General features: G+C 43.1%; 1 long non-coding RNA gene across 1 annotated transcript in view; it reads right to left on the reverse strand.

Annotated features, from left to right (window-relative positions):
• Positions 1-1,064: 1,064 nt before the first annotated feature.
• Positions 1,065-24,157, reverse strand: part of LOC124522424 (uncharacterized) — a 33,562-nt gene continuing 10,469 nt past the window's right edge. The window contains exon 4 of the long non-coding RNA XR_006964768.1: positions 1,065-3,614. This is a non-coding gene — a long non-coding RNA (uncharacterized LOC124522424). The remainder of the gene's footprint in view (positions 3,615-24,157) is intronic.

Below are 24,157 nucleotides of genomic sequence, written 5' to 3' on the forward strand. Positions count from 1 at the left end.
ACTTTCCTTCGCTTCCCTTCAAATACAATGATCGTCATATTGTAATTATGTCATTGTGGATTCAAAAATGGGAGGTCTGTTTTATCCAAATTGTAAATCGATTGAGGGCAGAAGCTATGGCTGTTATTCTCAACCATATGTCAACTAGCATTATGCCTGGCACGTAGAAAGTATTCAAGAGATATGCCTAGAGTAACACAAATGCACAAATCTCTTCCAGTGGATCACTCTCTGTATTAAACAAGCAATATTGAGGGGCGCCTGGGTGGCTCAGTCGGTTGAGCGACCGACTTCGGCCCAGGTCATGATCTCACGGTTCATGAGTTCGAGCCCCGCGTCGGGCTCTGTGCTGACAGCTCGGAGCCCGGAGTCTGCTTCAGATTCTGGGTCTCCCTCTCTCTCTGCCCCTCCCCCACGCGTGCTCTGTCTGTCTCTGTCTCAGAACTACATAAACGTTAAAAAAAAATAATGATAATAAAAAGAATAAGCAAGCAATATTGAATCAAAAAGGTTTTTTGGGGTTTTCTTTGCAACCTGACAACAAAACTAACTGCAATCGCTTTTTGAAAAATACACTATCTTTACAGACAACCTCTTCCTGATTTGTAGAGTAGAAACGTCTCCATTCTCGGCTTTTCATTGGCTGAGTGAGGTGACCTGCTAACAGGCTCACTGCTTCCGTAGCAGAAAATGTAAAAAGTGGCAGGGCCAAGAAGAAAGAAAGAAAGAAAGAAAGAAAGAAAGAAAGAAAGAAAGAAAGAAAGAAAGAAAGAAAGAAAGAAAGAAAGAAAGAAAATGTGGAGGGGAAGGGCAGTCAAAGGGCCCTTGCTACTCAAAGACGCCAAGAATAAATTTGCAATCAGAGGCTGTGTAACATAAGAGAGAGGGGAGAGGCTCTAGTTTTATTGTAAAGAGCAAAATTCTTTATTTTTTTATTTTTCTTTAATATATGAAATTTATTGTCAAATTGGTTTCCGTACAACACCCAGTGCTCATCCCAAAAGACGCCCTCTTCAATACCCATCACCCACCCTGCCCTCCCGCCCACCGCCCATCAACCCTCAGTTTGTTCTCAGTTAAGAGCGAAATTCTTTAAAGATGGCTACACGAATAGTCAGTGCTCAAAGATGGTAGAAATGCCAACACTTGCTTCTCGTTCAGGCTACGTGCCTACAGAATCATTTCTCCAGGCGGGGAAGATAGAGGAATCTTATTTCTCTATCTTCCAGTGTATCTCTCACCCAATCCCTGATTCCTCAAAGGGGTTAACCCTGTACCTGACAACACACTACAAATCACTTTCACAGCATTGTCAATAGATACCTCCATTTCATTCTTGGTGGTGGTCTGAAAAAAAAAAAAAGAAGGGGGAAAAAAGAAAAGCTCAAGGTATTAACAATTCATAAAAAAAAACAATTAATACCAATGTCCGTGGAAAAATAAAGGACAGAAATCACCACAGCAACGCGTTTCTTCCTTATCCCTTCAACTGACAGGGGCCCAACCGAGATATGTGAACAACCTGGGCAGCCATATACTTTGATACACCTTTGCTAGGTAAATATATCTTCAATATTTATTTAGAGAAGAGGCTGAGAATTGCATGGGGTGGGACCAGGGAACGCAGAAGGGGGCAGGAAACAGGCATGACTTCAAGGATGCTCAACAGCACGGCCATTGCCGTGAACATTTCAGCTCTGGCCCTGAAGTTGTGCGTCCTGCGCAGAAGCCCTGTGAGTCATAGGATCCCCCCTCGCTTCTCCCCGCGGATCAGCCTATTTCTATGGGATCTCGGCCCCACCCCCAAAGTGGTTTAAGGAATCCTTCACTTACAGACAGTGCTCTCTTCGAAAGCAGCCATGATAATTTGTTATCCAATTTTACACACAGAGAAACTGGAGTTCACAGGCCCATATAATTTTCGGAAACAGCTGGGTCTACATCTTGTCAAGGAATAGAACAAAAAAAAATCACAACGTACAATCCTATGGAAGTATGGACTGGCACAGGCCAAAGAGCTGAATGATTTAAATGAGTTGTCGCTGTTGTTTTAATCAGTCCCTGAAGTCCTTCTTCATTCAGTCACTTTGGCAAGAGTCAAGCACGACTTTTGAAACTACAACTCATTGCACAAATGTAAGTATCACCGCTGTTCTCTTGGCGAAGAAGGTTACAGGTAAATCTCCTGAAATCCCAGGGGTAAAGAAATGCTCTCACAAGATCCGCTTGTAAAAAATGAAATCAATGGACTCAGGCATCTGATTTCTTTGTATTTACTTAGAGCAACAGACAAGAAGAAAACTGGGCTTTGGATTTATTTATATTAAGCCTCCGCCACAGGGAGGCAAAAGAAGAAGGAATACAATGTAATTTGATGGTGGGTGTATTTGCAAGCAACCGAGTCCAAAAAAGAAAGACTATGCTGACCAACTCTCACAGTTTACTTTTTAAAGTTGTGGGGAAAAGAGATGGCCCAACTTTCTATTTTGGTAAATTTTTGTTCTAAAAAAAAAAATCAAATTAAAAATAACAATATCCAATCATCTCTAAATGAGTCCAACTAAAAACACCGCCAAAGGACTTATAACATTTTTTAAAAGCCTTATTCTCGCGATTCCTTCCTTGGCCCTGAAAATAATGGTTTCAAATGACTTAGTCGGTGTTTGACTCCTTCGCTGCCTTTCTACATGTACATTTTGAAATGCTTCCTTATGGGAAAGCCATCACATGGTTAGCTTTCATCATTTATGAAATCTCTCTACTTCGTGCATCTCAAACCGGCATGTTCTGTTTCCAGTAACAGGGGAAGCTTTCCAATAAGGAAAATTCCTTGCTAAAAGACAGGTTTAAAACATAGCTGAATGTGTTTTTAAAATACATAACTGCGTTCCCAAGGGAGAAAGGGAAGTCAGATGCCAGAAACAAGGGAAAGAGTGAAAGGCGGACCTGGAGACATGTGAGCTGCCCCAGGGGCGGCCCTAAGTGGGGCAGAACACTAGTGTTTAGTCGCTAGTAGAATACCCCTAATGACATCCGCATTTGTACCTACCGTAATCTTCACATAGTTGCAAGCATTTGACTAATCTATTACGTCTTCAAGTGAGGATGAAGTCACGAATGAAATCTCCATCGTCTTAGAATCGGGGCACTGTATTTTCGAAGCACGCATGTGCAGAGCCTACAGTATCGACGATTGCTGTTTCCGAACGGAAAAGAAGGAGTCGCAAAAATAGTTCATCGGATCATATGACATGGCTGATACTGGCAGAGAAAGGCATCCAGTCCACGACTGAAGTCGAGCAGGAAGGAGACAGGCCAGAATGTGGGCCACGCTAGTGCAGTCCGAGGTTCCGCCACCTCTCGGACCATCAGCTGGTTCACACTTCCAAAAATGATCACCTCCTGCTCTGTCTGTGACGCTGACAGTTTCTACATCTTTGTCTGCTTTGGGTTGTTATATAAGTCCTGGTTCCGTTCCGTAAGCTTGCGGAGTGCCAGGCCCCAGAAAGGAAGTCAGGGGAGAGGCTAAAAATTCCTTCCATATTTATTTGTGTGGAATCTTCATTTTTCAAGTATATACCAGATGTAAAGAAGTTTTCTTGCTCTAGTGCCATCTGTCATCTTAGAGTTAGGATCAATTCACATGATATCCTTTTAAAAAAAGGTAGTAAGAGGGCCAGGTTTTATATCTTTTCTCTGTTATAACCAATCGTGTTTAACCTCTCAACCTATGGTTTCCTTGTCTATAAACTGGAACTTAGGCCATGCCTAGCTACATAAGTTCATGGTAAAGATCAAATAAAATAAAGTCTGTCGAGTGTTTCAAAATGCCAAGGTACTGCCTTATGATCAGGGAAATTTATACAGCCAGGTTGGAATATCATGGTGGTAGAAAAACCAGAGAGAACACCAGAGTGGGCCAAAGTGAGGAATTCAAGTTTGATTCCAAAAGGAATATTTATTTAGGATGTACAAAAGGGTTTGATGAAGTCACAAACGCAGCCACCATACTTAAGGATAATGACAGGCACTTTCTTCGATGCGTATCTAAGGATATTCTTAGAAAATATTCCCGAGATCCAACACTCGCCCAGGTTTACATGCAGAGTAATATCACCCGTGGCGCTGACGTTTGCTGCGAGGTTCTATGGCAGCCAGATATCCCTCAGTACACCTGTACTTCCTCTACCCCATGGAGAGAAAAAAGGAGAATCAAGCCTTTCATGTGTGCAGGCCCCGAGCCAAGACCTTTAAGGTCTTAGGATGACTTGCAAAATTCTTTTTCATTTTTTAAAAATAACGTATTGTCAAGTTAGCTAACATACAGTGTATACGATGTAGTCTTGGCTTCAGGAGTAGATTTCCGGGATTCATCCCTTGCATACAACACCCAGGGCTCATCCCAACAAGAGCCCTCTGCAATGCCCATCCCCCCCTCTCCCGCATCCCCCCCCATTGACCCTCCGTTTGTTCTCTGTATTTAAGAGTCTCTTATGGTTTTATTGAAATACATCCCCACATAGCAATCCCCTGAACAAATATTTTCCGTATTGAAAAGAAAATTGAGTGGCTATTGCAGTCCCGTCTTTCTTACTGTGCGTGACAGGCCTGGAACTTGCTCGGGAATATTTCTCCACACGAACTTTGGCATCCAAATGTAATTTTTAAATTCTGAGTGACACACACACACACATCCACTCTTCTCTTTGTGATAGTCTTATCTGACCCTCTGGGAAAAATGGGTGACGATCTCCTTGTAAGCTCTTAGGCAGGAAAGACATAGTGGCCGCAAACTTTTTAAAAATTAACCCCACGTGTACTTCCAACGATAGGTAAAATGCAGTTGGTGCAGCCAAACATATTTTTGCTGGACCCAACTACGGAATATAAATTTGCTTCGGGCTCCTGGGTGACTCAGTCGGTTGGGCTTCCGACTTCAGCTCATGTCATGATCTCACAGTTCCTGAGTTCGAGCCCCGCATCGGGCTCTGTGCTGACAGCTCGGAGCCTGGAGCCTGCTTCGGATTCTGTGTCTCCCTCTCTCTCTGCCATTCCCCCACTCGTGTTCTGTCTTCTCTCTCTTCTCTCAAAAATACATACACGTTAAAAAATTTTTTTCAAATACATGTATTTCAAAGATCACAGTTGAAAAGATCAGAGAATTGTGGAACCAAACAGAACTAAATGAACTACAATTCCAAGGGCAGAGAGCTTCCCTGAGGTGAGCTGTCTCTCACGGACTGTTTTCTTCATTCACAGATCCTAGGCACAGTCTGAAGGCCAGACCCGACCCATGTACAAGGACCACAGGAGGGACAGAAACCAGCCAAGCTATTGGCATCCATGCAAAGGACCAGAGCGACTTGAAATGAAAATCTCCCCAAATGCTCAGCCAAGTTTCTTCATGGTACTGTTGTCGAATTCCAAGGCTGAGCTCCAGGCTGAGAAACTTCTGGAAGGTAAACTAAGATCTCCAGTAATTACCATAGTAACTGGGAGAGACTGGCTCAGAATCAGGGCTGGTGTCCCAGGATGTTCACCAAGTTTGGAAATACGTAGTGCGTGGCAAGACGCAAAAGTTGTCTCTCGGGGGTCTCAGTCAAAAGTGCGGGAGAGACAGGCCCAAGGAAAAAAGACAGAACTAGAGAACTAAAGCGAAACCAAACCAGAACTAAAACCTCTATGGTCCTGATCCAGTTTAGTCCCTACAGACTGAGCTGACCACCTCCTCCCCTCATCGGCCTCACAGGGAAAAGCGCAGCCCTGTCTGCTAGAAGTAGAATCACGCAAAACCTCCGACTCTGGCTTCGTACATAACACCTGGCATCTGATAACAAATTACTAACGTGGAAAGAGACAGAAAAACATGAGCAATAACCAAATGGAACAAATGATACAAGTGGGTACGAAGATAAAGTGGATATTGCTGTTAGCATCCAAAGACTTTGATAAAATAATCAATAGGTTTAAAAAATTGGAAGAAAATACGGACAAAAGCGATGAAACGATGTGACATTTGATCAAACATTAGAATCCATTAAAAAATATATATTCTAAGACTGAAAACTGCAATACCCAAAACTAAGACGTCACTGGATAAACACAGCAGAAGATTCATTAAATGGTCCCAAAGACAGATGAGCATAAAATATTCGACTAAAGCGCAAGAGAATAAAATAATACACATTATCAATCACGTGCAGGTCATAGGGCAAAACCCTACATCCTTATTATTAGAATTAACTGAAGACAAAGAAGGAGGAGGAGAAGGATGAGGGGTGGGGGGAGGGGGGGGAAGAAGAAGAAAGGGAATAAAAGACCAGGGCAGAAAAAAATATATAAGGAAAACACGATCAAGAATTTTCCAAAATTCTTAAAGCAACCTTCATATTCAAGAATCTCAGCTAGCCCCAAAATACAAAAGAAAATCATAACCAGGCATATCACAAACCGCTAAAGACAAAAGATTCGCCCTGATTCTGATAGGATAGTCAGTATGCCATAATCTTAATTTTAAACCCAAGTAGAATGTGCTATGAATTATTTTTTAATACTGCTTAAAGGGGAATTAACTTCCATAACTTCAAAACAAGACCAAGTGAGAGACACATAAACGTGTTTATTGTCTGAAGCTTTGAGCTTCTTTGCAAAATAATAGACACCATTTGTTTCCAATTGTCCTATAATCGAGATAAAACCAATTTCCAGAAGAACCTCCATGCCTGATCAATATGAGTAAATTGGAAAGTGATTCCAAAGAAGCAATTAGGAATGTTAGCTCTTAACTCTTCCTTCATGCATTTGCTTTAGAAAGCTTGGCTGAAAGGTGCCTGGGTCGCTCCGTCAGAAGAGCCCGATTCTTGATTTTAACTCAGGTCATGATCTCATGATTCCTGAGATGGAGCCCTGTGTTGGCTGCTGCTCTGAGAGCACAATGCCTGCTCGGGATTTTCTCTCTCCCTCTGTCTCTGCCCCTCCCCTGTGCTTGCTCGCTCTCCCTCAAAATAAATAAATAAACATTAAAAAAAAAAAAAAAAACAACCATGGCTGAGGTCGTTCAGGACACTGGAATCACGGGAATTAGACAAACTGAAGGTGGAATCAGAGGTAAAGAGTCGACATTTGTTGAGCCCTTAGTAGGTGCTGGGCATTATTTTAAACTCTTTCCGAGATCATCATGCATGAGAAGTGAGCTTCACATAGATCATACGTGGACATGAAAATGAGCTCATTCATAACCTGACCTTCCATAGTGTAAACTGTTCCAGACAGTCTGATGTTTTCAGTTCTGCTTCCCCTCCTTTTTCGTCCTATTTAGGGGTAAACACACATTCTAGCTGTTGGTTTCTGGATTTTGTCTGGAGGGTCGCAGACCCCAATGGGATCACCCTGGGCTCCCACTGAGTCCTTTCTCACAGACCAAGCCTGGTCTCCTCTCTGCCCCCCCCCCCCACACACACACCCTCCTCTCAGAAACTTCCAGCCCCTCTCCCTTCCTCACATTACACCACCCCCTCCCCAACCACAAGCGGGCTGTGACATGGGATATCGTGCCCTGGCTTTTCTCTTCCCATCCAGCACACATATCCATTTCCTCCTGAATTTTTTTCTGCTAATCACTTCGGGAAACAGGAACAATTAAAATCATAAACATGAAGGATTTTAAGAACCCATGATATACCTGTTGCAGAATTTCCTGAACCACTCTTTTCTCTGCATCTGAAATTGTAAGTCAGCTCGGTTGGGATTCTGCTCCTCACCATCCGTCACTGAATTTCCTTCTAGGCCATATCCTTTGATTAAATTAAACCCTGCCCATGTCATGAAAACATCTGGTGTCTCAGCTCTCAGCGCTCAGTTCACAATTTGGAGGTCCCCCAGAAGACTTCTCCTCTCTGGTTCTACAAGCTATTTCCTCCATAATGTGGGACTCTCCAAGGTGAATGATCCATCAGCATTCAGTCCCTCCCATTCCCTGTCCCCTTGGAGGACAAAGAAAAGACAACATTTGGAACTAAAAGGTTCTCAAAATTTTGTTCTAGCCTCTTCAGAAGGACTCACGGACCATCTACCATTAAGTAGACCTACACAAGAAAAAATCGTGCCATTAGTAAGCCATTCCTAATTTTCAAACAAACTATGCCCATCTCTCCCCACCTCACCGAGTTGAGTCATTATCTTTCCAAGCTAGACACATAGGAATTATCTTTTCCTCTTTATCGTTTTCCTTTGATATCTGGTGATTATTGATTCCATTCTAAGTTTTACAGAGTCACTCTTTCCTCATGACTCAGTCTTCTTTTTTTTTTTTTCTTTCTTGCTGAAGGTATGTATTTGCTCATTATATGTAGTCATTCTGAAAACATCTTGGAAGACGCCAGTTGGTGTTTGAAAGATTTACTTTCTACACTGCTCTCTAATCTTAAGGATGTTAAGGATTGCTCCTTGTGTTGTTTCAGGTTAATATTTATTTGTCATGTCTTAAAGAACTTTAAGAGAATTTTACTTCCCGTAAGATAGAGGTTTTCCGGCATTTCCTGCTGAACTTTTTCTAAACACAATTAAATAGGAAAAGCAGGATTAATTTACATGCACCTTCCTCTACTCTTGCCGCTTTGATTCGTATCATTTTAGCGCCAAAGCAAGTGCATGGAGTAGAGTTAGCAGCTAGCAGCTCTCAGCGCTACCTACCTGCTCTCCCCATTCCTGCGTCTACCTAAAGAGCACATGACTCCCATTGCTGGGAGACGTCAAGACTCAGAAAGGAAGTTGAAAATTATGTAAGAAATGAGCTGAATGACCTCCATTTCCTTGTCTATGGAGTAAATAATTTGCGGTTTTCTGAAACTGGGAGCGTATCTTAGAGTTCAAGCAAGCTTGTCAGCGAATGGTCCTAAGGCTCATAAAAATGTGCACACGGGGTTTTACAGACACCAAATCAAATAACTAAAATGAAGCAAAACCAAAACAGAGCCAACGCGTGTCTGCTCACAGCCTACGGTACTCCAGTCCCAGAACTGCACACACAGTGGTCTTTCTTCTACCACGTACTATAAATTCTGTAACGTTAAATAGTTCAGTGGTTAGGCAGGTTGTTTGAGTTGCCTGTATTGACTTTCAGAATATCTCTACACTCAATTTTGACCACTTCAAAGAAAGACATGGGTTATGGGTTGTGTCCTGGAACTCCACAACAACCCAGGACCTAGCAAGGACATTGTCCATCGTGTCTCATCTTTTGCATGTTCCTAAGAAGGTTGGGACGGGCACTCAGACAGTAAAAACACTATGAGGATGGAGGTGGGACAGGCAGAAACACACACTCTGGCATGGGGAAGAGAAACAAGCTAAACTGGAAGATCTTAGCAGTCCACAGATCATTGGGAGTAAGAGGAAATCGGCTCAGACATACACCAACTTGTCAATTTTTATTTCTCTTTCTAGTAAAACATTAACTGATTATCCAAAGCTCCCCCGCCCCCCGTGCCCAACAGTTAGTGGAAGGAAGAGTCCCAACTAGGATAAGAACATGAGGCCATTAAGTCCACTGCCCATTGGACGTGTGCCTAGCTCACAAACCCTTACCACTAGGATCCTCTGTGCGCACTCGTGATCTCCTACTTTTTTTTTTCCTCAAAACATTTGCCAGAATAAACTTTTAAAAAATAAGCCATATAATAAAGCACTTTCACTCCTCTCCTCAAATCACCCAGTGGAACTCAATATCACAAAGAGAAAAAGCCAAGGTCCTTATGGTAGCCTCCAGGGTCATCCACCATCAGATGAGCCTACACCTTCACCTAACCCCTCCTCTGACCTTAACACCAGTCATCTCAGATCTTGCCTCCCCCAGGACCCCTTTGTCACTCCATTCCAACCATGCGGGGCTCCCTTCTGCCTCAGTGCCTTTACACTCTTCATTTTCCTGCTATTCCCCCAGATGTTGCTGTGACTTGTTCTCTCCCTTCCTTTAAGTCAAATATTACCTTCCCAGTGAGGCCTTGCTGACCATCTTATCTAAACTTAGAAAATATGATTCCCCAAACTCCTTATCTCCTCCATCCAACTCTGCCTTTCCTACATCTTCCTTATCACATTCTTACATCTTGTAGAATACGATTTTTTTGTCTCCTTCGCCAGAACGTAAGTTCTACAAAGTGAAGTGGTTTTCTCCTTTCGCTCACTGCTGAATGCCTGCATCAAAAATAATGCTTAGTACACAGAAAGACTCAAGAACTATTTATAAAACAAATGGGTAAAACAGAGAGACAATTAACACTTTCTTCACACTTCATGTCGTCACTGACTGGCTTTCTTATCTTAGACAGGTAACTGATATCTTACCTAACTAACTAGCTTTCTGACTTTAACCAAGTAATTACTCTGAGCCATTGTTTTCTCATTTGAAGATAAATGTTAGTCCCTATGGGAATCACCGGAGATAATATATTATAAAAGCACTCCAAAAAGTATTAAATGCTGTATAACTTAAAGTTGTGGTTAGAAAACTTATTGATCTGGTTAGCAACTTCTCATAAATGAACAATACAGCTCATCCAAAAGAAATAGCATATATCTGTATATAAATAAATACAGACACCATATCTATATCTGTACCTATCTACATCCATGTATCTGTATATCTATGTATTGTATCTATCTACATGGAGAGAGAGAGAGACTTCATCCATGATGAAGTTGGAGAATAGATTTGTGTAATGACCGTTGTCTGCCCAATTAGGGAGTTAATAAAGAAATGGAAAGAAATGGAATAAAACAAGTACAAAGCACAATACTAGACTTAATTAAGGTTCTGTCTTTTAATTTAGTGACTGCAATTATTATGGCTTCCTGTTGTAAAACAAATTATTTGGCAGAATGCAAGTTCCTTGGGGACCAGGAATTTTGAAACGTTCATCAGTATATCCCCCGGGTCTAATAGAAAGTTGTTTGCTCAATGCTTGAGCAAATGAGTAACTAGCAGAAGCAACGAAAAACTGCAGCAGAAAAACAGGGCAATTGCACAATAAGGACGGGCTGGGACCAGAAGTTGAATTGCGTATCAAAAGGCCATCTCTTTCTTGACTTGTGACGTTAAGGATGAGTGGGCATTTTTGAAAAGGTACATGATGTTTCTGTTGCAGTTGAGCACAAGTCACCATAGGCTCAGGGTGTTCTAGACACAGAAAGCCAAGAGTGGGTGGGAGAGAAGTGGGGGGGTGGGGGGTGGGGGGCAGTAATAAACCATCAGGGTACTTCATAATTACAGTTTGATCCAGCAAATCCTAAGGGTTGGTATTTCATTGCCTACTTAATCATATAAAAATCCTCACGGGCATTCGACCTGACCTGCTCAACCTGAACTTTAAGTCACAAAAGAGAAAAGGGAGGGGGGGGGTTGTAGAAGGAGAAACTTCATACGGCTGCCTTTAAAAATAAAACCAAACAAAAATAAAGACTACTTAAAATTCACCTACGAATATTGACATTTCTAAAACAAAACAAAACAAAACAACTCAGCTTTAAAGCGACGGGATAGAGGGTGGAAGTGAGACCAGTATTCTCTTTTGATCTTTGCACGGCCCCAACTTTATTTTAATAATGTGTCCAAAGACTGATTCAACCTCTCTCTCACTTTAATAAAGGTTCGCTAGTGGATTAGGGGAGATTTGAAACTGAGCCCAGCGGAGTCAGCAGAGACAAGTTCCAAACAGCCACTCAGCGCATTCTGAAAAGTACCGAGCTAGCAACCTGGAAAGGATCCACCAGTAAAATTTGGTTGTACTTGTGTATGTGGAGCCCCACTGGACTGACAAAACGTCCACTTCTAGATGGACACGAGGGGCAGCGTTACCCGAAATGAACAAAGCAAAGATCATTGTGCTCAATGGGAGTCCATTCCAACATTAACACGGCCCATCAGCATGGAAAATAACAAAGGAGAAGACTGACAGTCCAGCGTATGTTATGATGATGACAAGAAGCATGAAGGCCATCTATAGACCAGGAAGAGATAACTCACCAAGAGCCCAACCGTGCTGGCATGCTCATCTCAGACATCTAGCCTCCACAACTGTGAGAAATAAACATTTGTTGTTGAAGCCACCCAATCTGTAATTTGTTGAATCGGCCCACGCTCGGGCAGATAGATACGTGGACAGACGGACAGACGGACAGACGGACAGACAAATTTTTTTCCAGGCATGCCTCTTTACCCCCAAACACTTCAGAGTGTACTTCCCAGGTGAAGGCATATTCCCTCACGTGACCACTGTACAGTTAATCAACTTCCTAAGTTTAGACCGATACGGCAATTTTACAGAATCTGCCAACTCTAATCTAATTTTGTTGGTCGACCTCATAATGTCTTTATGGAGATTTTTCCCTCCAGGTCAGAACTGGGGCGCCTTTGTTGTCGTTGCTTACGTATTACGCCAAGTCGTTGGTGAACGCACGGACATCCCTTTTCAGGACTTGTAAGAACAGCCCTTGTAATCTCTCCCATATCTACCCTCTGTTTCATTCTTGTCCCTCCTTTTTGTCACAGGACTCGAACAGAGAAGGCAATGATGACCTTAGACCCAGGCAAACTGGGCTCCCGTCTGAGTTCCTGTGCTTCAAGGGATCTTAAGCTCCCTGTGCATTCCACGAAATTCTCTAAGACTCCCTACTCCCACCGCTCTGGTGCTGGGGCCTGGCTGCGCAGGTTCCCTGAGCTTGGATGGGGGCCAGCATGCGATCCGTCTTCTTCTGGACCCTTTAGCGTTCTCTCCAACCCTCTACCTTGTGCTGGGGAGCATGTTGGGGGACCCGATGCCCTGAAGAGCTTCCAGACTTGTGCCTGTGGGGTCCTCCAGGGGCTGGGGCCCTCTGGGGCCCTGGGGCTGGGCTCCAGTTCCAGAAAAGCAGCCTGGCGAGATGCTTTTCTGCTAACGATTTCGATTCTGCTAACGGGCCCAGGATTGTTTCCATGGGGTGGCGTGAGACCGGGCTGCTGGAGTGGTGCTAACACCCTGAGATTGATGATCCTCATTCGCTTGGATATGGGAAGAGCTCAGGACCCTGCGCCCCAACAGCCCACAGCCAACCCCCCGAGTCTGAGCTGCATCTGTGGTCTCTTGCATCCTCGGCCACCCATCGTGCCCCCTGGGGATGCTGGCCTACAGCACCCGAAATAGCAAGTGTCATTTACCCTGTGCATCCCCCTCCCCCACTGCTGGCACCCCATCCCTCTGCAGGCTCGCACCGCATGTGATACCGTCCTTGGGAGTGACCCCACCTCTCTCCTCCAAGGGCTTTCGACACTGTTGCTCTGCAACATCATTAAGCCTTTCCCTTCGCGTCCGCTCTGGCCTCAGTTGACGTGGTGACTTTGTGCTCTCCCATATGAAGCTGAGTCAAACAAGGGTCAGGGATTCCTCGCATGAATAGGATCACTGTTCTGGCTCTACCTACAGATCCCTCCCCTCCCCACCACACTGGTGACGGTGAGCAGAAACCAGGGGTGCAGTCGACGCCGAAAAAGATCACATTTTAGGAATGCTGTGATTATAGCCTGAGAAGTTCAAGGGAAGAGGCAGATGGAAACTGGGTTGTTCTATATTTACGCCATGAAATTCCGAACGATAAATTTAACATGCCCATAAAACAAATTATTGCTCACGTTTCCCTGTACACTCTGTGCATTTGTGGTCACCTTCAAAGAAGCCCAGGCACGACAGTTGAAAGCCATCGGAAGCTACTCACAGGACAGCAAAATGGATGGTGCAGCATCATGAATAACGATGTAACCAGCACGAAACAAATGGCATTAGGGCCTTTCGGAGCCCAGAACAGCTGCATTGTTTCAATCCAGACAGGTTCTGACGAGCTACAGGACTTGAATAATAACAGTGTCGTTACCTTTTTCTCACAGTGGGAGATGTGAAATTACTCGGTAACAGCACATTTGACAACAAAGAATATGAAGCGGTGATTCCTGCACCTAAACCGAAAGAAACGATACCTGAATAGTATGAAGAATCAAGGGCTCCGATCTCGCAATAAACAAATACGCTGGCGTGTCTTCTCAATCATTCTATAAGGTTAACGATAAACCAACGTGCTTCATAGTGTTCGTGAATTTTTCAAAGTATTTTTCAACGAAGATGATTCTATACTCAAGAGATCCACCAAAAAAAATTGTTTTTAGCCGGCCTCCCACACGCTCTAGGGGCGGCCTTGAAGCCAGAGGTGGGGTGTAGGCAACCTTTACGTTCCAGGCCTAAAAAGCGCATCACAGAGGATAATATCACAGTGATGACTCTGAGTTTTTCTTCTTTTTAGTTTATTTTACTGATTTATGTAATGTTTATTTGTTTTTGACAAAGAGAGACACAGAGCGCAACCAGAGAGGGGCAGGGAGAGAGGGAGACACAGAACCCAAAGGAGGCTCCAGGCTCTGAGCCGTCAGCCAGAGCCCGAGGGAGAGCTCAACCCCACAAACCGTGAGATCGTGACCTGAGCCGAAGTCGGATGCTTAACCCACTGAGCCACCCAGGTACCCCAATTCCGAGTTTTTCTGATGGCTTGGCCAATTTCCACTTCTTTTTAAGAATCATGGGAGATAGAAAAATTACAATGGAAGAATTTGCCTGCCACGGAAGTCTTAGGTTTCTGTAGGAGACAGAAATGCCAGTTGAAGCTTGAGGCCAACACAGGAGGGACTCTGGCTTCAGCTTCAAAGGCCACATAAATTCTCCTTGACCAAAGAAGAAAGAATAGGGGAAATATGGCTTTGCAGTTGTACAACTTGAGGAAATCGCATACGAGGGACAGGCTACCAATCTCACTAGAGAATGAAATGTGCGTTATAACATTACCGCAAGCTAAGGACTATAAGTACAATCGCCAGGAAAAAGGTTTCCCTGGCAATGTCTAGGGAATCACAATGGTTTTATTCACCATTAAAGCAAAACTTGGAGAAGTCCATCCGGTCGAGTGCTAGTTCCGGCCCGTTGGCAACTGCCTCCTTTTCCCTCCACTCCATTTGTACCTACACAGATGACATATTCCTTGGGCACAGAGTCCACTGAAATGAGAAGTCAGCCGAAGGCAGGATGACTCTTCCTCACCCACAACAACCCTTGCACACTCAGAAATGCTAGCCTATACATGGATTCTTCCACCATGGGCTCCAAGTTATGCCCTTCTTTGCTTGGTCACAATTACGCCAGTTAGTATCTCCACTCATTTCCCCGAAGAGTGGAGAGAAATGCACAACCCCAGAGCAGCAGGTACGTGACCCAACTGCTACTTCCTTTCTTTCAGAGTCCTTTGCCAAGATCGGACTACGCTAGCTGTGTTCCCATCCCCTCGGGAAAAATCCCAGGAGCAAAGAAGATCAACTTTGCAACAGAACTCTAATCTCAGCCATGACTGGGAGCCACAAATAATTCCCCCCAAAAGGTATATGCAATGATTCCAACATTTAGAAAAGCCCCGTGATGTTATCTTTCCTTTATTTAGTAAAGCATACTCTCCTCGAGGGTTACTAATCTCTTTAGGTCTGTCCCTACGTTGGTGGTGAAAACCTGACAGATGATGCGACTGCTTTGGGCAGACTTCAGACACGACAGAGCGAAGAAAAAAATTAAAGAAAATAAGGAGTATGGGGCAAGGAAACTGTCGGTGGGAGAGAGGAAAAGTCAAACTAGAAGAAAAAGAGAAGCATCTGATAGGAGGCTATGGGGCATCACCAGCAATGGCCCATCCATCAGTTAGAGGCCACTGAGGCATGGTTATCTGCAAGGCATCTCACACACACACACACACACACACACACACACATATAACACATATACATATATAAATGTAATATGTATATAATGAGAGGGGTTATGTCTATATATTTGAAGGCACAGGCTGTGTCGTGAAATTGAATTCGCTAAAGAGGATTGCCTGTCTTGCTCAACACATACGTGAAATGTCAAGTCCAATTGTTACGAATGAGTACTATTTTCCCCTCTTGCTTTTCATCATCCCCCCCCCTTAAATAACAGTGCAGTCTGTGATGCAATGAAACTGAAGCCTGGGATCCCCTAGCACAATATCCATTGTTCCGGCAATTTGAGTACAATAATAATTGTGCCAAATGTCGCAACACAGACGCCACACAGGAGACTCTGAATGCAGTGTTGCCGTTTGGCCTTCACAAAAACTTCAGTACACGAGCTTTCCTTGCTCCAATCATTTTTCTGAAATTTGTAATAGCTGCCATTTAGTGAGTGTTTATGACGCCCCAGCATATCTTAAGGTACTTTAAATGTATTAATTTATGAAAACTTTGCGACAGTCCTACTCTCACTTTGCAGATGAAGAGACCCAAGTGTCACAGCTCGTAACTGATGAAGCGCAGGGTGTATTCAAAGATACTTTTGAACTCTCAGACACTTGAAAACATTAAATAAATCAGCCTTATCTAGAAAAAAAAACTGACTTCTTGATTTGCTTCTACTTACAACCTCAGCAATTAACGTCGTTCATCCACAAAATAACTTCTCCACTCTCCTGATTTTTAGAGTACTCTGTTCCCCTGTGTAGGGGCCAAAGGCAGGCCACCCCAAGATGGGCCACCTTGGCACAACATTATTTTGAATTAAAAACCATCAAAACCCAGTGGATGCAGGAAAACCTTAACCTGCCCCTCAACTAATGCACCAGGAAGAGAGCTCTTAACAGAGACTTCCCTCTACCTAAGAAACTGATTTGCATAATAGGCCAAACTTTGCTTTCCAAACACCTCCTCTGTCACTTCCCCACTAAACATCTTTCTCTGATTTGTATCCTTAGACTTCCACCCCTCCCTTAGCTCATATAGGCTTTGTGTTGCCTCACTGCCTTTGGAATTTCCATGTCTGCGTGGATTTCCCTGTGTGGACTCTGTCTCGTGTCAATTTGATTCTTAGTTCAGCTAGAAGGACGTTGAAAGGCAGAGTGAATTCTTCTTCCCTGACACCTGGATCTGGAAAAAGCTGCATATCCGTCCAGGAAGTAAATAACTTGCAGAATCTATTCACACTGTCACAGATAACTTCGTGATTGTTAAGAATCCACAATATCCTCAGAACTGGGCAGAATGGAAAAGAATATTTTTTTCCTGTGCCATCTTCTAAAAAAGACAGAGTGCCCCAAAGAAAAATCAGCAGAATTCTCTTCCACATGTGTCAGGTGGCAAATCAAATGCTGAGGTATGTCCATCTCGACATGCGGTGTTTCATTTTTCATCTTGGACCCCAAAACGAAAGCCAGCAGAAGAGACCATTCCCTAAGCCAAGTAGCCCCATGCTACTTTTATAGAGGGGCGGGTGGGGTGCCGTATCTAATCAATTCTGGGAAACATAATGGAAACTAATCCCACAAAATGGTACCTCTGGGTCAGCATCACTTTTCCATCTCACCATCTTTAATTACCTAGGTAACTCATGCTTTTATAATATAATTATGTGCTAATGTCACATTTGCGCACAAACTTCACCCAGGCAGTAAAATGGGCATAAATCAATTATAGCAGCCTGAAAAACCAAAGACCTGGCTCTTAGGTAACTACCCCTATGCTTATGTAGAAAAGTTTCCCCTCCCTTTTTAGTTTGTCTCCAAGGCTAATAGTCTACGTCCAAAAAAAATGGACCATCCCATCATTTCCATGCCCATTGTTATTGCTAAGGAGAGCTCTAAGTCTGCACAGTAGTGTTCAAATAAATGTGGAAATATTTCAACATTAATAATCAACCTTTGGTAGGGTTTTGAGTTTGCGAAGCACTGTTTCCCATGTTCTTCTCCAACACAACCCTCCAAACAACACTGTGAAAGTTCAAGCCACGTGATCACCAGCACTTTCCGCATATGAAAATTCAGAGCTGAGAGAGAGGAGACAACAGACGACATCGGTCACGGGCTAGGAGATCCCAACCTTAAGACCCAAACCCAGGTTCCCTGAGGCTGAAATGATTAACAAAATCCACTTTGCCACGAACCGGTCCATACTCACACAAATTTTATTAAACAGAAATGTGGAAAATATTCCAAGGGCGGACTGTAAGTGTTCCCCTGAGGTAGTTTCTATATAAATCCAAGCTACCCCACAGCTTACCATCACATAAAAGACAAAAGCGCCAAACCAGACTCGAGACGAAAACCAACAGAGCTGTTTTTACTGGCCACATGTATAAAAGGCAAGAGGAGGAAAAAAGGCAGATCAAATGACAAAGAACTTTCTAAATCTGTCGCTTAGTAACATATTGCCAAATTCTTGGTGTTTTTATCCCAAGATGTTTAAATTCTGCTTTCCACTATTGAAGGCTTCATACCTTCTGTCTGTCTCTCTCTCTCTCCCTCTCTCTCCTACCTTTTTTGGGCATGATGGGAGAATGATCGTCTTGTTGATTACCATATATATATATATATATATATATATATATATATAAAATTCAGAAGAGTAAAGAGAACTGTTTTCTTTGACATTTTCTGTTTTCCTCCTATTTTTACCAATTTTCGAGGGATGGCATCGTCTCATGAAGACGCGGAGCCCTGCAGAGCCAGATAAAACACAAAGGACATGACTTCTGCCTGGAGAGATGCATATACACACACAAAAACCCACCCGGAGCTTCTTCCCTCTCTGTATCTGCATTTCAAGCCACCTATAAAACATTTGTGGGCGGCTGGCCGTTCACTCCAAAACCATATTTAACCTTCTGAAGTCACATTTAGCTGACAGAGCTTTGGCGTCTGTTGCCTAGAAAACAGATCAATATACTCGCTATTTTGAAGGGCATCAAATTCTCCCCGTCAGGAGCCGGAAGGCTGTGGGGCCAGAGGCAGCCGGCAGGGATCGAGCTTCCCTGAGCTGGCCCCCCTCCCCAACCCTGATGGAACAGAACTTTTCTGAGGCTCCCTCCCCCTCCCCCACCGCCCCCCTCCTCACCCACACTGCTCCCCTGGCAGAGGCCGGAGATGGGGTGCTTTTGCTGGGTAGTCAGAAATCATCAACCTGACCAAGAAATCGTGGCCAAAGTCCAAACATATCACAGTTTACGGGTGGTCAGAGCAATCCCAGCAGTACCCCCCATGGTTAAAGCTCTGGGGGTTCTGAAATGTCAGCAGGTAGAACACTTCAGCAGCTGCTCACTCCTGTACCATCTAAATCCTCGACCACACCGTCGGGCAAGATTACAGGAGATTCTCCCCTGCCAGAGTATGTGCTTCCGAAACAGTAATAAACTTTTCAGATAATAAACACGGAGGCAACTGGGTGGCTTAGCCGGTTAAGCGTGGGACTTCAGCTCAGGTCACGATCTTACCGTTCCTGAGTTCAAGCCCCATATAGGGCTGTCTCTCTCTCTCAAATATAAATAAAGATTAAAAAAAAAGAAAACTAGTGCTCGCTTCGGCAGCACATACACTAAAAAATTAAAAGTAAAATAATAAACAGACATCTTATCAAAAAAATATAAGATGCCTAAAACTCACCTCTAACTCAACATTCTTCCTAGTTATAGCTGTATCTCGAATAGCACATACAAATGAAAAGTATCTTGCTTCTATTTAAATGGAGGCATTGCAATCCAAGACCGAGATGCTTCCAAGTACCGCCAAAAACTGAACTCCAGTTGATTTTAAAGGATCTCACTGTGAAATCTGAGTAGATTTCATCAGGGCCTTCGGATGTGTTTCTAAGTTGTGTGTCCCAAAGGCCGTGCCATACACAACGATGAGTAAAATGACCATGTGTGAGGAAAACGTACAATCGCACACTGTTAGGGACTGAATTGTGTCCCCCAAACATCATACGTTAAAGTCCTAACCCTTGGTTCCTCAGAATGTGACTATATTTAGACACAGGGACTTTAAAAAAGTAAGGAGAAATGGGGTCATATGGGTGCTTCCCAATCCCATCTGACTGGTGTCCTTAAAAGAGGAGATTAGTACCCAGACACCCATGGAGGAAAGATCGTGTGAAACACAGAGAGAAGGCGATCTACATGCCGAGGAGAGAGGCCTCAGAAGAAACTTCCCTGACGACGTCTTGATCTCAAGTGTCTAGCATCTAAAAATGTGGAAAAATTAAATTCTGTTGTTTAAGCCACTCTGTTTGTGGCATTTGTTAAGGCAGCCCTGACAAATTAATAGCATACACTGGAATTTGAATCTTTTTCTTAGAGTGAACATGCTGACTCAATTCTAGAAACTTCTTCAGTAGAGTTGAAAAGCAATCCAACAAACTAAATTTCTCATATAAATAAAACACACCACATCCCACTTCTAATTCATCCAAAAGGCTCTAGAACCTACCTTCAAACATCATCTAGTACCTTACCGCTGCTCACCACACCCATTGCTGCAATACTAATCCAAGCCATTATCTCTCACCTAGATTATAGACTCTCTATGGATCTGATATAGTCCCCCCCAAAACGTACACAAAACACATGACCCTTTGAAAACATGTCAGATGACTTCTGACCAATACCCTGCAATGACTCCCTAATTCCTTCCAAAGAAAAGCCACAGCCCCTGTAAATGGTCACCATGACCTACTTGAGGTGACCCCAATTAAAGTTCTCCCTCATCCCCGTGATCTAGCACAGTGGATGCCCTCAACCACACTTTTGCTCTAACTTCTCCCTCTGTCTGGAAGCCTCTCCTCCAGGTATCCGCAGAACTAAATCCCTCACCTCCTTCAACTTTTTGCTCAAATTACCTGGGTTCCATGAAGCCTTCCCAGACCACCCTATTCAAAATTAGAACTACTTTTGTCTTCTCTCCTCCACTATCCTACTCTACTGTTTCCCCTTTCTATAGGTTTAGTGTCTTCTGGAATATCATAGAAATTACTAATGGAATTAGTTCATTTGGTTCACTCATGTATTTCAAATTACCTGAAACCATGCCTGACCCATAGTAGGGGCTCAGTAAATATTTGATTAATGAATGTTGAATGAACGATTAATTGGATATAGAAGCTAGAATTTTCTTTTCAAGCTCTATAACTTTTCAAACATTCTCCAATTGAGAGACCCTTACCAATACAATCCATTGTGAATGTTAAAAATTTCCTTTTTTTTTTTTTTTTTTTACTTGCCATTCTTCGTATTGATTTACTTCTCCAAGAAAATCCTGAAAGGAATAAAAGAAATTTCAATCGTTGTCTTTCCACTGCACTTTTTGGGAAGACAAAATGGACAATAGGCCCCTAACGCATGTGAACTTAAAATTTTTCAGGGACACCTGGGCTAAGTCTGTTAAGTGTCCAACTCTTGATTTTGGCTCGGGTCGTGATCTCATGGTTCGTGAGATCAAGCCCCCAGTGGCGCTCTGTGCTGACAGTGTCGAGTCTGTTTGGGAGTCTCTCTCTGCCCCTCCCCCACTCAAACACGACCACTCTTTCGTGCTCACTCTCTCAAAACAGACCAAATTAAGCTTTTTTTTCTTTTTCAATTGTGCATGAATCCTTGTGTATGTGTATGTGCATGCGTTGCTTGAATGGTCTCATAAGTTGTGACAGCAAGTCAGGGAAAGACAAGTGAGAGATCCAAATTTCAACTGGATATCATCTCAAACATCCATCAAATATACAAAGTATTAATACTATAAAAGAAAACAAAATCACATCAAGATTTAAAAGATTTTATCACTTAATAGAATTTACACTTTTAAATACCTTGAGATTCCATCAAGTTCAATGGTCTTAAGAAACTGAAGGAAAATATATTTATAGATCTTATGAGCCAAAGAAATGTAAAGTTCCATCAAGTGATCAACCTGGATCGAATCTAAAGACTTCTGTGAATCAAGAGAAAAATTAGGGCATGGATATACGACTTGAAGCCAGAGGTGTAGGCTCTAGGACCAAAGAGACCTACCCTTTTGAAGTTTTAAAGCCCATGACATAAGAAATGTAACATAGGGTCCCATGGGCCACTTGTAGGAAGGAACGGTTTGCAGATATGAACTGGAAAACATGAATTTTAACGACATGAATTTGAAAATACCAGTATTACTATAAAAACATGAAAAGAGGAGTAAAATAGCAGTCCTCAGACTTGAGCCCGCAGCAAATTTACATGAGGGCTTGCTATAATACAGATTTCTGGGCCTCGCCTCTGGTCTCCCATCTAGTAAGTCCTGGGTACGGCTGCAGAATCTGCATTTCTGATAAGCTCCCAGGTGATGCTGATGCTACCGGTCCAGGGATCACACTTGGAGAACCAGCGGAATAAGCAATTAAGATAGTTCTGTGTTCAATTAACTTGGAAAATGGGAATCATAAATTGTCTTGAGTTGTGAAGGAAAAGGTACTTGTTGTTGGTACCTGTTTGTAAAGGCGGTCTTCTCTACTCCCATAAAGGAGTATTCCTCTACAAGGGATGTTCCAAATTCCCAAGCCCGTTGGGTAAAGGCCATCACCTCCCTTGAGGGTAGGAAGGCATCCATGCCAACACCCTCCCCTTTCCTATCGCTGGGGCATCCTCTTTACAAAGTGGCTGCTGAACAGGACATGTGTTAGAAGTAAACCGTGGCGAACAGGTTCCTGGCTGGTTGCAGAGAGTCAGATTCTAGCAACATTCCTGGTTTGAGACAAAACATTCCGGTCCTTACTGGATGATTCCCATCCTAGAAGAGACGTTGGCCCAGAGAAAGCTACGCCGGAGGTGTTCAGAGGCAAAAGAAGCCGGCTTCGGGCCCCTACAATTCTGGCTGCTTTGCATGTGGGGGGCCTTGGGACCCTGGTCCTGTGTGGCTACAGCTGGCTGTCCATCTGTCTGGCCTCAGTGCAATTTGTGGATAGGGTAATGGGGCAGTAGGATGGCCAAACCTAAGTGATTCTGTTTTCTTTCTTCTTCTTCTTCTTCTTCTTCTTCTTCTTCTTCTTCTTCTTCCTTCTTTTTTTTTTTTTTTTTTTTTTCACCAGCTACTGATGGTTGACAAAGAGATTAAGGGCAGAAAATTGTAGGCCTCCCTTTCAATCCCAGCAGCAATGCATACAGAGAAAAAGGTATTTTATGACAACTACAGATAGCTATTAAATAATCATACTCACTTAACTTGAACAATGAGCCTGCCATATTTACTATGGATTCCCAATAGTTGCCATTCCTTGCTTGTCCTTCTTAGGTCCTTCTTTTCTTCTAATAAAGTTTATTATTTAGCGTTACGAAATACTGAGATTTACATTATTTACTCTCTAAATAAATTTTTAATTAAAAAAATAATCTAATATTCTGTTTAGTAGCTAATATTTTGGGGAAGTAGAAAAACAAAGAATAACATTACCATAAGCCTGGAAAAATTATGAGGCATATTCCGATAACTTCCTTCTTTTATAGGTAATCTAGCTTCTGTGTAAAGCTTGATTTTTTTTTTTAAGATAAACATGCCTGGTAATCAATCTCTGAATTAAGCAGAGAATAATGAGCTTCTGTGTCTACAAAGGGTGCTCAACCAAGTCTTCAACATAAGCAAGAGTTTTCCAAGGAAATAGTTATGAAAATAAGAGCCAGTGTTGCAAAAATGGCCAGCCAGATTACTGAAGGCGACCCTGATCTCAGATACGCTTCTGCATTGTCATATTCTGTGTGTCCGTTTTTAATTTAGCCAACACGGGATTCTGGAAATGGCGGGGGTAGCCCTCACACTGAATCATGGATTAATCCATCTGACCACAAAGGACCCGAGGGTGAGAGACGTTTGCCGCCTTGCTCAGAGTGACACAGCAGGTTTGTATAACAGCCAGAGCTCTGAACTCCTATCTAGGTTCCTTCCTGAATTTGCAAAGTATCTCCCATTCCTGAGGATAGATAACCCTCGAAATGTTTGCCGCTGTAGAACCTGACTCTCAACCACCTCGGTAACCAGCTCTTTTCCTCATTAAGAGAAAAGTGGGCTGGAGGAAGAGCATGGAAGGAAGATTTCTACCAGTCTGTCTCCAGTTCCCAGGGCAGAAAAGCCTGTATCGTTTTATCATTATTTTCTAGATTTCCAGGCAATAGGTTATAAACTTGATAACGTCAGTGTGCCTTGTATTTCAGTAATATCCATGATCCCTCTGCTCCTTTCACCTTTCAAATTGAGTCTTTTCCAGCTACAAGCAAAGAGAAACGCCTGAAGCTCTGATCTA

Source organism: Lynx rufus, unplaced genomic scaffold (assembly GCF_022079265.1).
Source record: "Lynx rufus isolate CCGP_SWC_20201006 ecotype Redwood Valley unplaced genomic scaffold, mLynRuf1.p SCAF_1, whole genome shotgun sequence".
In the NCBI taxonomy this organism is placed as follows: domain Eukaryota; kingdom Metazoa; phylum Chordata; class Mammalia; order Carnivora; family Felidae; genus Lynx; species Lynx rufus.